This window comes from Pongo pygmaeus, chromosome 6 (assembly GCF_028885625.2).
Source record: "Pongo pygmaeus isolate AG05252 chromosome 6, NHGRI_mPonPyg2-v2.0_pri, whole genome shotgun sequence".
NCBI classification, from domain to species: domain Eukaryota; kingdom Metazoa; phylum Chordata; class Mammalia; order Primates; family Hominidae; genus Pongo; species Pongo pygmaeus.
This window is the reverse complement of record NC_072379.2, coordinates 121,084,668-121,103,722: the sequence shown is the minus strand read 5'-3', so window position 1 is coordinate 121,103,722 and position 19,055 is coordinate 121,084,668. Positions and strand designations below refer to the sequence as shown.

Here is a 19,055-nt window from a genome sequence, read left to right as displayed (position 1 = left end):
GTGTTTTGAATTCAACCTATAGAATATATACTATATCTGAAATATTTTATACCATTTTTTCAGTCATACACACTTTCTACTATCAGAATACTTTGACAATTATAATCAGGGAGACAGAAATGATAGAAATTTTAAAATAAAATTGCATTTATAAATCATTTGTATTAGAATATAATGAATTTCTACTGAAGCCACTTATTACTTGTGTTGTTTCAAAAGCTACTGCATATATTAATTGCTAATAACAAGCTACATGACTGAACCAAAAAGATCATCTAATCCAATCTAACTTCCTTTCCAAGAAAATCAATCAATGATGTTGCTAAGAAAATGGAATAGAAAAACTGTTCACCTTGTAGCCATTATTGCATATTCAGTGTTGAGACTTCTGGTCTAGTTGCCATTGAGGGATTTTTCTTTGAAAATGTGAAAATCAAGGTAACCATTTATTGTCAGACTTTTGTTGCTATGGAAGTATTCATTATCTTGGAACACCTAATGCGAAGGAAACAAATAGAATTAGTGGAGGCATCAATGGAATATAAACTTGTAACCTACTACATTGCAACTAGAGCAAGTCTCCTTCCTTATTTTGCGCAATAGATTGTCTGAAGCTGCTCTGTGAAAATACCAGGTGGTAGTTGGGGGGAATGTCTGTTCAGCAATGTCTGGGGTGGGGTGGGGGAGGTGCTAAACCAGGACTAGACTGCCTGTTAGTGCTCATGTAAAGTTCCCAGTCTAGACAATGAAGAGGCAGAGGGACAAAAAAGGTGACAAGTTTGGGGATTTGGTTTGGCAATGTCTATGTGAATAGAGCCTGGCCCTTTTGTCTTTAGAAACTTTAAGTAAATGATCCAAGCTTCAGGTTTGGTCATTTCCTAGGTCCTTTAAATGGATCTAGGCAACAAATGAGACATGTCATAAAGATCATGTGAAAGCCTGATTGCTGTCACTAGTAACTGTTTCCAAAATAATTCAGACAGCATCCCATTCACTCTTTTTAACTAACCACTTCCTTGTTATTATCTTATCTGACTCCTGGCCCTTGGGTCTGAATTCCAATCTTAGTATGAATGTTAGGTTTCACCTCCTGATTCTGAGGAACCATTTTGGTCATGCTTTTGGTTCTCTCTGTTAAGTAGAATTTTGGAACTTGACTTTTAGCTTGTGTAGCTTCAGAATTTCTATATGGGAAAAGCACAGGAGTGGTAAAAGTGTGGGAAAGCAGGGACTGAGGGAACTATAAAGAAATTGTTATGTGCATGGCACACATATTTTTATTCATCTTGTTTGTTATAGAGTAATTAAGATGCCAAGTTTTAGAAAGTTACTTTAAGCATAGTCAGGATAAAATTGAGAAAATATCCTTATCAAGGAATTTTAATCTTTCTTGATTTTGTGATGGTTTAGAAAAGAACAATTAATCGAGATTTTACGGAGAAGGGGAATAAAGTCCTGGCATACTCCAGACTTTCATTTTCAAGTATTATAGCTTCTGGCAACTTGCTCTCCACTGGAATGGCCTTGACTCACCATCCGAGGGATCTGACACAACTACTAGCTGCACCCAGAAGTGGCAGGATATTACCAATACCACAAAACCTTCTATGATGTATTAGTTAGAGCTTTTGTAGTTATGGGTGGCAGAAAACCCAATCCCATTGGCCTAAGCAAAGAGGAATTGGTCTACTACAAGAAACACATATAAGGCAGTGCTAACTTCAGATCCACTTGGCTTCTGGGGCTGAACATCATCTATCCCTGTCTCTTGGCATTGTTCTATTCCACAAGTTGATGTCATTTTCAGACAGGCCCTTATCTTGCAGAAGTGACATGACTGCATCAGTTCTAACTTTACTTTCATATCCTGAAGAGACCAGGAACATTACTGAAGGTGGGAGAATCTGGACTTATCGAATATAATTGTGGTGGTATTTCTGTAAGGATGGGGAATGGATGACAGATGGCAACTCTGCAACTGTCCACCTCACATGACTCTTTGAAACTCAGACATTGAATATTTTCCTACTTTTTATTTCTACCTTGCTCTTAATTTACACATCATCCTTTCTATCACTTCCCCTCTCACTCCAAGTAACTACAATACATTAGATAGAATGGGCCTGGGATTCTATGCAGCACCTTAAATGCCTGTCTTAGCCTGTCATTTTAAATTCAGTAAATGTGTATTAGGCGCCTTTATGTAGGGCATTGATTTACATAATGCTTGGCTGTAGAACAAGAAGAGCCAGATTATTTTTTTCCAGATAGTAAGTGTTTATCTCTGGGTAATATATTAATTTGAGGAAGGACATTCCTAGTTGGCTTTTACCCATGCAACAAATCATGTAGCTAGACTCCTTCCATCTTGTGGCATCATCATTCCAGGGACTTATAATCATCTGACTCTAGCTGGTGGAAGGGAAAAAAGAGATAGAGAAGTTACATGAGGTTCCTAAAACTCTTGGCCACAAAGGAGTACTCTCCCTCTCATGTTTCATTGGTGAGAATTAGTCAGCCATGTGCACGTAGGTGCAGGAGCATTGGGAAATATCATTCTTAGCCATCTCTGCATTCTCACTGCACACATCACAGTGTGAGGAAACATGCAAAATATGGAGTCTCTGTTTCTTTAGAAGGGAAAGCCAATTCCTATAGATACATAGCAGACAATAACTGAGGAAGAAGTTTCACAATTCATTTTAGAAAACCAAGCATTTTGGTGATGTTTTAGATTTTAACCCCCTGAGTGTTGGTTATATGATATGTTGAAATTTCTTGGCATACTGCCACTCCCCAAAATATGCACAGATGGAAGCTTAGTAAATGCTGCTTGAAGGTAATGTTCTTCTTTCTCAGGGCAGGATCTGATTTTTTTGAAACTCCCTATATGCCTGATACAATAGTCTGCTCACAACAGGTACATAGGAACTGTTAGCAGGTACCCATGGGACAACTCTGCTTCCAAGATCTTAATCTCCTTTCTGACCTTGCCCTTTTTTTCCTACTGGAGTTGCTCTTGGTTCTCACCATGAGCTTCATTCCAAAGACTATCACTACAATGCTGGGTTTACTTTCCTGCTTCTCAGAGCAGCCATTCAATGACACACAAAGTGGCACACTCAGATCCATCACTCCCTTCAATAAGCATTAGCAGCAAAGCCTAAGTATTACTTAGAATAAGATTCCTAAACTATTGTGTGGGGATCTATCTCATCATATTAGAATAGGTTAGACTTTTTCAGTACCATATTCCATTAACCACTTCATTATCTCCATGATCATATTTTTTTAAAAAAACAACAACCTTCCCCCCAAACCAGAGCAGATATCATTTCAGATTTTTACATATAGTAGAATGTTTGCTTTTTTTATTTTTTAGATCAGTGCCATTTACAGGTGTCATTTGCCCAAGGCAAATTTATTCTTATAAAAATCTCAAAATTCTAAAATAATGGCAGATCTTCATATTCTTTAGATGTGAGTTGTTTGGAATGTTATATTAACATAGCACACATTGAGGCTTATTTAGCTTTGAGTCTTTAGCTCAAACTGTTTTATAATTTCTAGCAGAGAAGATAACCCTAAAAGAATGCATATTAAAGAACAAGCTCTAGTGATTATAGAAATCTCGTTTCATATAATCAAGTCCAAACACCTTATCAATGCTGGATCACCTGATTGTGGAGCTACCCTTCATAATCATCTTTGCAATTCCAGCCCTGGAACTTTTGTTGCCATGAGGTTTTGACAATGGCATGAATAATGGCTACTCCTTCCTGTTTCGGGAAGAAAAAGGAAATGGGAATTAAGGAGGTGAGAGTATGTTCCCAGTGGGACACTCTGGGCAGTGTGATGAAGCAGGGAAAGTGTTAAGGGACACCAAAACAAACACACACACAGAGGTGGGTGGGAAGATCTCGAATTTGTGAGAATTGAAGATTATACAATTTGGGCCAGGCGTGGTGGCTCACGCCTGTAATCCCAGCACTTTGGGAGGCCGAGGCGGGTGGATCATGAGGTCAGGAGGTCGAGACCATCCTGGTGAACATGGTGAAACCATGTTTCTACTAAAAATTAAAAAAAAAAAAATTATCCACACGTGGTGGTGGGCGCCTGTAGTCCCAGCTACTTGAGAGGCTGAGGCAAGAGAATGGTGTGAACCCAGGAGGCAGAGCTTGCAGTGAGCTGAGATGGCACCACTGCACTCCAGCCTGGGCTACTGAGCAAGATTCTGTCTCAAAAAAAAAAAAAAAAAAAAAAAAAATATATATATATATATATATACAATTTGAAGAGCTTTCTTTAAGGAAAGAAATTTGCAATTATAAATTCATGATTTTATATTCACAAAAATGAATATCTATCTGGAATGAAAAAGAAATGACAAGTTACAAATTTTTAAAAGGTGGTAAATTCAACAAATGTCACAAAAATCAAGAAAAATTGCATAATCATTAGCTATCTAACACACTTGTCAAATACTTTTTTGTCTGGAGTTTTGACCCTGTGATCACTTCTTCATAAGAAACATTTTGCAGAAAGAGAATGAAATGATAATTCAATATTTCCTTAGCATGACTAATTGAAATTTACCTTTTTATTACTGACTGTTGAAAGGCAAAACATAGGGAACTTTAGACACTATTTACAGTGCTGCTACACGTTCATACTCTATAAGCATAGAGATTATGATAAATTCTATGTATGTAATTTCCATCAAAAAAGAAAAAAGTTGCACTGTGCATTCATGATTGTACATACAATGTGTTATTTAATATGTTCTTGTTTTCATAAAACATTCATGAGCATCATCATCTCCTTTGCTTACATATTACATGCCTGACAATGGGAAAACTTTTCCACTGACCAGCTCTGGCTCATGCATTTCAACTTTTTAAAATTTTCACTACCCACATATATCTGGCCCCAGATGCTCTAGGACATGTTCATATTCTGATATGATCTCTAGATACTTTGAATCAAAACCCAGGTGTATTTTCACAGTGATAGTAATAATATTTCTGGAAGTAGTGGCTAGAAATAATTATCCATGGATGTGACTGTGAATTATAACAAAATTCTAGTAAACTCAAGCTAAATATATCTCTAACTCAACTTCTTCTGAGCAAGATCCTCAGAATATCTGTGGCCACTGAAACACTACTGCACAGGTGTGGCAGAGGGCAAGTCAGAGTGGAAAGGAATAGTCTCAATTCACTGAAATTAAAATATCTTACTTTTGTGAATTAAAAAAGGAAATATATGCACATATTGTTGGGCCTGTATTCATCAGCATTCAGCCAGAGAAACAGAACCAGGAGGAGATATATATTAAGAGGTTTATTGCAAGGAATTGGTTTACATGATTGTGGCAAGTCCAAAATCTTTAGGATAGACTGGACTCTCAGGCGTGGGGAGCAAAATCTGCTGTCCACAGGTGGAATTTCTTCTTTATTAAGGAAGCATCAACTCCACTCTTACAGCTCAACTGATTAAATCAGTCCTATTCAGATTTCCTAAGATAATCTCTCTTACTTAAAGTCAACTTTAAGTTGTGTTAAACACTTTAAGTTAGTGTTTGAAATTCAATCAAACACTTTAGGTTAGTGTTTGATTGAATTTCTGGTGACCATAACCTAGCTAAGTTGATAAGTGCAACTAATCATTATAGGGATGTTTCCAGGCTTTGTAAATGGTCCGTGCAAAAGAGGAATGTTTAAAATGCACTTGTTTTAGAAAAATCTGCACCTGGATAGGGCACAGAGAATGAAAGGGATAGTTTGGAGAATACCTAGAACTGCTTCTCAATTTTGCATCAGATACATCTTACAGATTTCTTTCTCTTTCTTTTTTTTTTTCTTTCTTTCTTTCTTTCTTTTCTTTTCTTTCTTTCTTTCTCTTTCTTTCTTTTTCTTTCTTCTTTCTTCCTTCTTTCTGTCTCTCTTCTTTCTCTCTCTCTTTCTTCTTTCTTTCTTTCTTTTCTTTCTTTCTCTCTCTTTCTTTCTTTCTCTTTCTTTCTTTCTTTCTTTTTCTTTCTTCTTTCTTCCTTCTTTCTGTCTCTCTTTCTTCTTTCTTCTTTCTCTCTCTCTCTCTTCTTTCTTTCTTTCTTTTTCTTTCTTTCTTTCTTTCCTTCTTTCTTTCTTTCTTTCAGATGGAGTTTCGCTTTTATTGCCCAGGCTGGAGTGCAATGGTGCTATCTCGGCTCACTACAACCTCCGCCTCTCGGGTTCAAGCGATTCTCTTGCCTCAGCCTCCCAAGTAGCTGGGATTATAGGCACAAACCACCACCCACCGGGCGAATTTTTGTATTTTTAGTAGAGATGGGGTTTCACCATGTTGGCCAGGCTGGTCTCGAACTCCTGACCTCAGATGATCCACCCGCCCTGGCCTCCCAAAGTGCTGGGATTATAGGCGTGAGCCACTGTTCCTGGCCAGACCTATTTCTTTATCCTGGGTTACATGAATTTCAAAAAGTCTTCAGGGATTTATCTACATTGAATTTATAGAAGGAACTAATTGGATTCCTCAGAAAGATTCAGTGTTTGACCCCTGAGGAATGGAAATTCATGGCTGTATTAAGTAGCACATTACACAATAGGAGTATAAAGTTACTTGCTTCTATTATTATATATGTAAGAATAATAAGGGTCAATACCTATAAGTAACCTACTTATGAGAAATTGTGTTCCGTCCCAATGCTCACGAAGTTATCTACCTGGGTCTTATTGTGTGTGTCTGTGTGTGTGTGTGTGTGTGTGTGTGTGTGTAAGAATAAAGACTTTTAGATATGAAGAAAGCAGTAACAATTACCAGGTTTTTGAAACTAATGCTTTTTCAAACCCAACCTATTTGACAGCATTTTCTCATAGAGTTAAGAAAAATACTCTTTTAAAATAAATATCAGAGACATAAATAATGCTTTTGAAACACTGGACATTGAAGGCGAGACACTTAATAAGTTTTTTTTGTTGTTATTTTTCTTTTTTTTTGTAGATAAACTCTAGTCAGAGTGATGTTTTGTGAGAGCCACAGAAATATTTATAAGTGGCAATGTTAAATATATTTGGACCTTGGCTTTGAAATATTGGTAAAAGTGTTTGAAGGTTTAAATTTTGTGCCTTTTGTTCAAGGGTAAATAGGCTCTGGAGCTGCTATGCATGAAAGGGAACAGCATCATTGTTATCTAGAGTATGTCACGGAATCTTTATGTGCATTTGTAATATCAATTCTTTTAGTTTGCCAGAGTTTGTTTTTGCCTTGGGTTCCTAAAGCAGGGTTAACTTCTTAAAAAGCTGTTCTTATTTCTAATATTTATTAGCTTATTAGACTTTCTTTGCATTTAAATGTATATTTTGGGGTTTCTTGGTAAATTTCTGTAAAAAGATAGATGGGATTTCAACAGGAATTGCATTGAATCTGCAGATTTATTTGTGGAATATTGTGATCTTGTCAAAATTAAATTGTGTTGTCCTTGAATTTAATTGTCTTTTCATTTATTTAGATCTTTGATTTCTTTCCGAATTTTTTTTTTAACTTTACAGTAGACAAGTCTCAACCTTTTATTTTCTTCCAACTTTTATTTTAGGTTCAGCGGGTACATGTGCAGGTTTGCTACATGAATAAATTGCATGTCATGGGGGTTTCTTGTACAGATTATTTTTTCAGGGTTAATTTTCTAATGTTAGGCTTTTCTTAAATCTACATGAACATGTATTTATTACTGTTTTGGGAGGAAAAAGTATCTACACACATGTATCTCTAAATCCAGATTAAGACTATTACTACAACAAGATTCCAAACATTTCTTTAGTTGTAACCAGATGCATATCCCAGAATCTGCAAGATGGAAAGAAAAGGCATTGTTTGGGTCTATAGTTATTTTTCAGTTTGAAACTGTCAGGAAGTGAGATTCTCCCAAGGTGAAAAGATTAGAGTGGAGCGAAAGTGGTGGCAATAGGTAGTAGTATGCTGATCAACTAGCTCTCTCAAAAAACAGAAAAAAGAAAGAAAAGCCCTGATTTCACAGTGTTTGCCCATTTTCTTGATACAAATTTGATACAAATACACTCATCATAATGAATTTCAAGATAACAACCATTAAATATTTAGTCTCTCAAAAATCCTATTTAACAATCAGAGACAGCAACAGTCCGTTCCAGTCAGCTCTCACACCACTATTCATTTCTTCCTCTCATTAATTCAACAAACATTAACTGAGTACATACTATGTGTTAGCCACCATCCTATATTTTAATGAGAATAAAAATACCAATTAATATGACCTTATTCATCAGGAATTGTCACCCACTCTCTCTTGAAGTGAAGAAGTTGCTTAAAATTTGGGCCATAGAACTCAGGAACAAAAAAAGACTAGCATCTTATGATATGGGAGATTCATACCAACTCATGAGGTGGAAGATGGAAACCTTTATTTGTAACATTCAACAACAAATTGTAATAAACATCTGGTTACTATTTTTATTGTTCTTTTACACATTGATTTCCTTGAAACCCATGTCTGCTAACCTTGATTTCACTTTAAAAAGACTAGTACCCAATAATTAATTTTTATTATCTTGGTGCTTAAAATGAGCCTAGGAAACAGCTACACCAAGTGCTCTTCCTACACCAGTGTACCTGTTGAAGTCCTTGGGTTGGTTAGCTGCTGCGGAAGAGTGAAGCATTTCTGCTTCTCCCATTTCTGCCTCTGTTTAAAGGCAAGAGAGTTGTGTGTTACACCACACCTCTACTTCAGAGGAATTTTGAAGCAAGCCCTTTCGACCTCTCACTTTGTTCACCCCTATACTTATTCCTTTCCATAAGAGAAAGGGTGCAAACTTGATGCATTGGAATTTGAGTCACTGTGCTAAATCAATGCCCTTGGGTAGCATAGTTTTTTGACTTTTTACATGCTGTTGGATTTAAATGATAATCAGATAGATTGGTGGACATTTGTCCTCACAACAAGCAGAAGACTATGAAGATGAAGCAGACATATTCTTCTCATTCATGTGGTTGGCTGGGTTAGTAAATTACGTGTTTGATTTGCACATCATCCTTTCCTTCAATTATCCTTCCCTCCCTTCCAATACTCTTAAGAGAGTAGATGATCTCACTTTACCTTTGAACTTAAACTGTATTTTCTAATCCACAGTTTAACATTGAGATATAGGACACATACACTTGTATTAATAAAAATGACAATAAATTATTGCTTAGCTATTGATTTTTAGACTATATTCTGTATTAGTCCGTTTTCATGATGCTGATAAAGACATACCAGAAGCTGGGTAATTTACAAAAAAAAAAAAAAAGAGGTTTAATGGACTCACAGTTACATGTGGCTGGAGAGACCTCACAATCATGGTGGAAGCTGAACGGCACGTCTTACATGGCAGCTGGCAAGAAAGAATGAGAACCAAGTGAAAGGGGTCTCTGCTTATAAACCATCAGATCTCATAAGACTTATTCAGTATGAGAACAGTATGGAGGAACCACCCCCCTGCCCACCTTGATGATTCAATTATCTCCCACCAAGCTCCTCCCACAACATGTGGTAATTATGGGAGCTACAATTCAAGATGAGATTTGGATGGAGACACCCAATGGTCTCCACCAATGGAGGGACCATTCCACTCTGGTCCCTCTCAAATCTAATGTCGTCACATTTCAAAACAAATCATGTCCTCCCAACAGTCCCCCTAAGTCTTAACTCGTTTCAGCATTAACTCAAAAGTCCACAGTCTAAATTCTTGTCTGAGACAAGGCAAGTCCCTGTCACCTATGAACCTGTAAAATCAAAAGCAAGTTAGTTACTTCCTGGATACAATGAGGGTACAAGCATTGGGTAAATACAGTGGTTACAAGTGGGAGAAATTGGCCAAAACAAAGGGGCTACAGTCCTCATGCAAGTCTGAAATTTGGCAAGGCAGTCAAATCTTAAAGCTCAAAGATGATCTCCTTTGACTCTATGTCTCACAACCAGGTAACACCGATGTAAGAGGTGGGTTCTCACGGTCTCAGGCAGCTCTGTCCCTGTGGCTTTGCAAGGTACAGCCTCCCTCCTGGATGCTTTCATGAGCTGGCACTGAGTGTCTGCAGTTTTTCCAGGTGCATGGTGCAAGCTGTCAGTGGCCTACCATTCTGGGGTCTGGAGGATGGTGGCCCTCTTCATGTATCTGCACTAGGCAGTGTCCCAGTGGGGACTCTATATGGGGACTTCAATCCCACGTTTCCCTTCTGTACTGCCCTAGAAGTTCTCCATGAGGGCTCTGCCCCTGCAGAAAACTTCTACTTGGAAACCCAGGCATTTCTGTACATCCTCTGAAATCTAGGTGGAGGTTTCCAAACCTCAATTCTTGACTTCCGTGCACCTGCAGGCTCAACACCTCATGGAAGTTGCCAAGGCTTGGGGCTTGCACCCTCTGAAGACATGGCCCAAGCTGTACCTTGGCCCCTTTTAGCTATGGCTAGAGCAGATGGGATGCAGGGAACCAAGTCCCTAGGCTGCACATAGCGGGGATGCTCTGGTCCCAGCCCACAAAACCATTTTTCCCTCCTAGGCCTCCATGCCTGTGATGGGATGGACTGCTGCAAAGGTCTCTGACATGCCCTGGAGACATTTTCCCCACTGTCTGGGCAATTAACATTTGCCTCCTCGTTACTTATGCAAATTTCTGCAGCCAGCTTGAATTTCTTCTCAGAAATGGGCTTTCCTTTTCTATCATATTATCAGGCTGCAAATTTTCTGAACTTTTATGTTCTGTTTACCTTTAAAACTGAATGCTTTTACCAGCACCCAAGTCACATCTTGAATGCTTTGCTTCTTAGAAATTTCTTCCACCAGATACCCTAAATCATCTCCCTCCAGTTCAAAGTTTCACAAATCTCTAGGGCAGGAGCAAAATGTCACCAGTCTTTTTGCTAAAACATAGCAAAAATCACCTTTACTCCAGTTCCCAACAAGTTCCTTATCTCCGTCTGAGACCATCTCAGCCTGGATTTCATTGTCTATATCATTATCAGCATTTTGATGAAAGGTATTCAACAAGTCTCCAGGAAGTTCTAAACTTTCGCACATTTTCCTATCTTCTTCTGAGCCCTCCAAATTGTTCCAACCTCTGCCTGTTATCCAGTTCCACAGTTTCTTCCACATTTTGGGTATCTTTACAGCAGCACCCCAGCCTACCAATACCAATTTACTGTAATTAGTCTGTTCTCATGCTGCTGATAAAGATATATCTGAGATTGGGTAATTTATAAAGAAAAAGAGGTTTAATGGACTCACAGTTCCACGTAGGTGGGGAGGCCTCACAATCATGGCAGAAAGCAAAAGGCACATCTTACATGGTGGCAGACAAGAGAAAATGAGAATCAAGTGAGAGGGGTTTCCCCTTATAAAACGATCAGTTCTTGTGAGACTTATTTACTACCATGAGAACAGTATGAGGGAAACTGCCCCCATGATTAAATTATCTCCCACTGGGTCCCTCCCAAAACACGTGGGAATTATAAGAGCTACAATTCAAGATGAGATTTAGGTGGGGACACAGCCGAACTATATCATATTCTGTCATCAAGGGGCCTGTGAGGGGGAAACTATAGAAATTAAAATGCCACAGAAAACCCTAAGTTTACTTCTTACCACCTTTCATCCTAACCAGTTTAGTCTAATTTTTCTTGTGCATTCTACTCAGGTCTATATCTCCTTGAAACTTTCCCCTGACACCAGCTTTTCTCTTTCTTTCAATGAATATTCTCCTGTCACCAAATTCACAAACATTTCAACAGTCCCTTTACCTCCCTTATAAACAAAACTTTGGCTTTTGTCTGATGAAACCACATTTAGATTTTACAATATCCCATATGGAAACCATTCCAGCCATTATACAGAATGATGAAAAAAAAGTATTGGGTAACTTGTCATTCCTCTTAACCAACTACAGCAGTAGTTTGCAACCCCTCATTCATAAATATCATTTCCATTTTTTTTTCTTTTTTTTTCTGTGACAGGGTCTCCCTGTGTCACCCAGGCTGAGTGCAGTGGTGTGAACATGGCTCACTGCAGTCTTGACCACTCAGGCTGAAGTGATCCTTCCAACTCTGTCTTCCAGTAGCTGGGACTATAGGCACATGTCACCAGGCCTGGCTAGTTTTTTTGTTGTTTGTTTGTTTGTGTGTGTTTTTTTTTTCATAGAGATAGAGCTTTATCACATTGCCTAGGCTAGCCTCGAACTCCTGAGGTCAAGTGATCTGCCTGCCTCAGCCTCCCAAAGTGCTGAGATTACAAGCAGGAGCCACTGCACCTGGCCGCAATTCCAATTTTAAAGGGTTTTCAGAACTTTCTAGGGGTCAGGGAGAAACAGAAAAAATCATGGGTGTGATACATGAATAAAAAGATGATATTTTGGAATGAAATGATAAGTTGGAAAAAAAGAAGAAAACCATATATGTATGAACTCTACTGTGCTTAAGAGTGAACCTGGTTTATGAACATGGTATGTCTTTCCATTTATTTGTCGTCTTTGAAAATTTATTTCAGCAATGTTTTGTAATTTTCAGCATAGAAGTTTTTGCCTTCTTGGTTAAGTTTATTCCAAAATTTTAAAATGTTTTTTGAATTTATTGTAAATGGGATTGTTTTATTTCCCTTTTCAGATTGCTCATTGTTAATGTATAGAAACACAATTGATTTTGTATGTTGATTTTGTATCTTTACCACTTTACATAATTATTTTATTAGTCCTAACAGGTTAGCATGTGTGTGTCTCTGTGTGTGTGTGTGTGTGTTTGTGTGTGTGTGTGTAATCTTGAGGGGTTTTTATATATAAGATGATGTCATCTTCAAACAGAGATAAATTTGCTTCTTCCTTTCTGATTAGAATACCTTTCTTTCTTTCTTCTCTAATTGCTCTGGCTATTACTTGCAGTACTTTGAATAGAAGTAGAGAAAGTGGGCATTCTTGGAACTTGGAGGAAAAACTTGAAGTTTGTCACTGTGGAATATGAGATTTGCTCTGAACTTTTCATGTATTGCCTTTATTATGCCAATGTAATTTTATTCTACTCACAATACATTGAGTGTTTTTATCAGGAAAAGGTGTTGAATTTTGTCAAATATTTTTTCTACATCTATTGAGATTATTATATAGTTTTTATCCTTTATTCTGTTAATGTGGTGTATCACATTGATTAATTTGCTTATGTTGAACCTCCTTGCATCCCAGTGACAAATCTTACTTGATCATGGTATGATCCTTTGAATGTGCTGTTGAATTTGGCTTACTAGTATTTTGTTGTGGATTTTTACATCCATGTTAGTCAGTGATATTGACCTATACTTTTCTTTTCTTGCAGTGTCTTTGTCTGGCTTTACTATTAGAGTGATGTTGGTCTCATAGAATGACTTTCAAAGAGTTCTCTCTTCTGTTTTTGTAATTATCTAAGGATGATTGGAATTAAATTTCTTTAAATGTTTGGTAGGATTCATCTGGGAAGCCATATTGTCCTAGGCTTTTCTTTCTTGCAAGGTTTATAAATACTGATACAGTCTCTATATTTGTTATAGGTCAGTTCAGGATTTTTATTTTTTCTTGATTTAGTCTTAGTAGGTTGTATGTTTCTAGGAATTTGTCCATTTCTCATTTGTCTAATTTTTGGTATATAATTGTTCATGATACTTTTTATGATGTTTTTTATTTCTGTGGGATCATTCGCAATGTCTCCTGTTTTATTTTCTATTTTATTTATTTTAGTCTCCCCTTTAAAAATGTTCTAGCTAAGGATTTTTTAATTTTGCTTATCTTTTCAAAAAAAAACAACAACTAGCTGAATGAAATCAAGAATGAACTACCTTAATGAAATCGAGAAAACAATGCAATTTACAATAGCTACAAAAAATAAACTACCTAGGAATAAATTTAATCAAGGAGGTGAAAGGCATGATGAAAACTACAAATAACTGATGAAAGTAGATGAAGGGACAATAACAAATGAAAAGCTACTTTATGCTCGTGATTTGGAAAAATTATGACCATTCTACCCAAAGCAATCTACAAATTCAATACAAATCCTATAAAAATACCAATGACATTCTTCACAGAAATAGAACAAAATTCTAAAATTTTATGAAGCTGCAAAAGACCCTGAAGAGCCAAAGCAATATGGAGGAAAAAGAACAAAACTGCAGGTATCACAGTATCTGACTTCAAAATACATTATAAGGCTAGAATAATGAAAATAGCATGGTATTGGTATTAAAACAGATACATAGACCAGTGAAACAGAATAGAGAACCCGGAAATAAATCTTTGTATTTATGGCCAACTGAGTTTCCTTTTCTAAACAAATTTTTAATTTTTGTGGATACATAGTAGGTGTATATATTTATGGGGTACATGAGATGTTTTGATGCAGGCATGTAATGTGAAATAAGCACATCTGGGGAATAGATTATCCATCATTTTAAACATTTATCCTCTGTGTTACAAACAATCCAATTATATTCGTTTAGTTATTTTTAAATGTACTATTAAATTATTAATCACTACAATCACCCTATTGTGCTAGCAAATACTAGGTCTTATTCTTTCTATTCTTTTTTAATCCATTAACCATCCCCACCTCCCCCTTTATCCCCTCTACCCTTCCCTTCCTCTGGTATCCATATTTCTACTCCCAGTATTGATAAGTCCAATTGTTTTTATTTTTAGATCTCACAGATAAGTGAGAACAAGTGAAGTTTGTATTTCTGTGCCTGGCTTGCTTCACTTAACATAATGATCTTCTATTCCATCCATGTTGTTGCAAATGACAGGGTGTCATTCTTTTTTATGGCTGAATAGTACTCTATTGTGTATATGTACCACATTTTCTTTATTCATTCATCTGTGATGGACACTTAGGTTGCTTCCAAATCTTGGCTATTGTAAACAGTGCTACAACAAACGTGGGAGTGCAGATAGCTCTTTGATATACTGATTTGCTGTCTTTTGGGTGTATACCCAGAAGTGGGATTGCTGGATCACATGGTTGCTCCATGTTTAGTTTTCTGAGGCACCTCCAAACTGTTCTCCATAGTGGTTGTACTAATTTACATTCCCACCAATAGTGTACAAAGGTTCCCTTTTCTCTACATCTTCACCAGCATTTGTTATTGCCTGTCTTTTGGAAATAAGCCATTTTAACTGAAATGAGATAACATCTCATTGTAGTTTTAAATTCCATTTATCTGATAATTGGTGATATTAAACACCTTTTCATATGCCTGTTTGCCATTTTTATGTCTTCTTTTGAGAAATGTCTATTCAAATCTTTTGTCCAATTTTAATCAGATTATTAGACTTTTTCCTATAGAGGTTTTTGAGCTCCTGACATATTCTTGTCAGGTGGGTAGTTTGCAAATATTTTCCCTCATTCTATGGGTTGTCTCTTCACTTTCTTGATAGTTTCCTTTGCTGTGCAGAAGCTTCTTAACTCATGTCCATTTTTGCTTTTGTTGCCTGTGTTTTTAGGCTATTACTCAAGAAATTTTGCCCAGACCAATGTGCTGGGGATTTTCCCTAAAGTTTTCTTGTGGTAGTTTCATAGTTTGAAGTCTTAGATTTAAGCCTTTAATCAATCTTGATTTTATTTTTGTATATATTGAAAGATAGGGGTCTAAATTTCATTCCTTTTCATATGAATACCCAATTTTCTGAGCACCATTCATTTATTGAAGACACTGTCTTTTCCCCAGTGTATGTTCTTGGCACCTTTGTCGAAAATGAGTTCACTGTAGGTGTGTGGATTTGTTTCTGGGTTCTGTATGCTGTTCCAGTGATTTATGTGTCTATCTTTATGCCAGTAATGTGTTGTTTTGGTTACTAGAGCTCTGTAGTATAGTGTGAAGACAGGTAATATGATTCCTCCAGTTTTGTTCTTTTTGCTTAGGATAGCTTTGGCTTTTTTGGGTCTTTTTTTGTTCCATATACATTTTAGGATAGTTTTTTTCTATTTCTGTGAAGGATGTCATTGGAATTTGAGAGAAATTGCATTGAATCTGTAGATTGGTTCATGTAATATGAACATTGTCATAATAATGATTTTTCCAGTCCATGAACATGGAATATTTTTTCATTTTTTGGAGTCCTCTTCAATTCCTTTGATCAGTGTTTTATAGTTTTTATTATACAAGTCTTCCACTTCTTTGGTTAAGTCCTAGTTATTTAATTTTACTTGTAGCTATTGTAAGTGTGATTACTTTCTTGACTTCTTTTTCAGATTGTTCACTGCTGGCATATAAAAATGTACTGATAGTAAATACTTTGAATGTTTTAAGACTTGTTTTGTGACCTAACATATGTTCTATCCTTGAGAATAATCCATATGCTGAGAAAAAAATGTGTATTTTGCAACCATTCGATAAAATGTTTTGTAAATATCTGTTAGATCCATTTGGTCTACAGTGCAGATTAAACCCAATATTTCTTTTTTGATTTCCTGTCTGGAAGATCTGTCCAATGCTGATAATAGGGTGTTTAAGTCTCCAGCTATTATCGTATTGGAATTTATCTTTCTCTTTAGTTCTAATAATATTTGCTTTATATATCTGGGTGCTCCAGTGTTGGGTGCACATATATTTACAATTGTTATATCCTCTTGCTTAATTGATCCTTTTATCATCATATAGTGATCATCTTTGTCTCTTCCTTATAGTTTTTGTCTCAAACCTATTTTGTCTGATATAAGTATAGCTATTCCTGCTGTTTTTGGTTTCCATTGGCATGGAATATGTTTTTCTACTCCTTGATTTTCAGTTTATGTGTCTCTATAGGTGAAGTGTGTTTCTTGGAGGCCAATCAATGGGTCTTGTTTTTTTAAAAATCCATTCAGCCACTCTATATCTTTTGATTAGGGAGTTTAGTCCATTTGCATTCAATGTTATTATTGATAAGTAAGGACTTACTCCTGCCATTTTGTTATTTGTTTTCTCTTTATTTTTTTGTCTTCTCTTCCTTCTTTCTTTACTTTCTGTTTTTCTTTTAGTGAAGATAATTTTCTCTGGTCATATGATTTAGTTTCTTCCTTTATATTTTTTATGTATCCATTGTATGATTTTGTTTTGAATACACCAAAAGGCTTGCAAAAACTATGTTAAAACATATGATAAAACTATGACAACAACTTAACACTGTTTGCATAAACAAAAAAGCAAAAAAAAAACCTAATAAAAACTCACTCTAACTCCATATCCCCACTTTTGAACTTTTTGTTGTTTCTATTTATTTTTTATTGTATTATCTATGTTTTCAAAAGTTGTCATAGTTATCATTTTTGATTGATTCACCCTTTAATCATTCTACGTAGGATAAGAGTAGTTTATACACCACAGTTACAGTGTTATTATATCCTGTGTTTTTCTGTGTACTTACCATTACCAGTGAGTTTTGTACCTTCAGGTGATTACATATTGCTCATTAACATACTTTGGATTGAAATACTCCTTTTGGCATGTCTTGTATGACAGGTCTGATGTTGATGAAATTCCTCAGCTTTTGTTTGCCTGGGAAAGTATTTATTTCTCCTTCATTTTTGAAGGATATTTTTGCCAGATATACTATTCTGGAGTAAAAGTTGTTTTTCTTCAGCACTTAAAATATGTCATGCTACTCTCTCCTATCGTATAAGGCTTCCACTGAAAAGTCTGCTGCCAGATATATTGGAGCTCCATTGTATGTTATTTCTTCCTTTTCTCTTGCTGATTTTAGGAGCCTTTCTTTATCCTTGATGTTTGGGAGTCTGATTATTAAATGCCTTGTGATAGGCTTTCTTCTTCTTTCTTCTGCTTGATCAATTCTGCTATTAAAAGACCCCAATACATTCTTCAGTATGTCAATTACATTTTTCAACCCTAGAATTTCTGCTTGATTTTATTATTTCAATTTGTTTGTTAAATTTATCTGATAGAATTCTGAATTTCTTCTGTGTGTTATCTTGAATTTCTTTGTTTCCTCAAAACAGCTATTTTGAATTTTCTGTCTGAAATGTCACATATCTCTATTTCTCTAGGATTGGTCTCTGGTACCTTATTTAGTTTGTTTGGTGAGATCATGTTTTCCTGGATTGTCTTGATACTTAGGGATGTTTGCTTATGTCTGGGCATTGAAGAGTGAGGTATTTATTGTAGTCTTCACAGTCTGGGCTTGTGTGTACCTGTCTTTCTTTAGAAGATATTTGAAGAATGTGGGTGTTGAGATCTAAGCTGTATCAACTTTACGGGGCACCCCAATCCCAATTACTCTGTGGTTTTTGCAGACTCATAGAGGTACCACCTTGATGGTCTTGGACAAGATCTGGGAGAATTCTCCAGATTCCCAGGCAGAGACTCTTGTTCTCTTCTCTTACTTTCTCTCAGACAAATAAAATATCTGCCTCTGTTCTGAGCCACCTGAAGCTGGGAATGGAGTGATATAAGTACCTCTGTTGCCACCACCAGTATGACTGAGCTGGATGAGATCTGAGACAAACAGAGCACTGAGTTTCACCCAAGTCCTGCTGTAACCACTCCCCGGCTACTACTTAAGGTTGCTCAAGGCCCTGGGGGCTCTATAATCACGATGTGGCAAAGCTATCCAGGCCTGTCTTTCCTTTTGGGTTTGGTGAGTTCCCTTAGGCCCTGGGCATATCCAGAGGTGCTGTTCAGGAGCCAGGGACTATGGTTAAAATCCTTAGAAGGCTACCCGGTGTTCTGTTGTACTGTGGCTGTGCTGGCCCTCAAACTACAAGATGGAGTCCTTCCCACTCTTTTCTCCACTTTCCAAAGGCAGAGTAGTCAGTCCTTGGCCACTGCCATCATGGGCCCATGGGGGTGTTGCCAGACTATTGCCATTGTTCCCTTAAGGCCCAAGGGCTCTTCATTCAGCTTGTGGAGAATATGGCCTGCCCTGGGACTCACCCTTTAAGGCCTTGGAATCCTCTCTAGACCCAGGCAGGTCCAGAAATGCTGTCCCAGAGCCAAGGCCTGAAACTGGGGACTCTAAGAGCCCACTTGCTGCTCTACTCTCCTGTGATCA

General features: G+C 36.9%; 1 pseudogene; it reads right to left on the bottom strand.

Moving 5' to 3' along the window:
- Positions 1 to 1,027: 1,027 nt before the first annotated feature.
- LOC129041584 (tetratricopeptide repeat protein 14-like) overlaps positions 1,028 to 19,055 on the bottom strand; it is a 47,281-nt pseudogene continuing 29,253 nt past the window's right edge.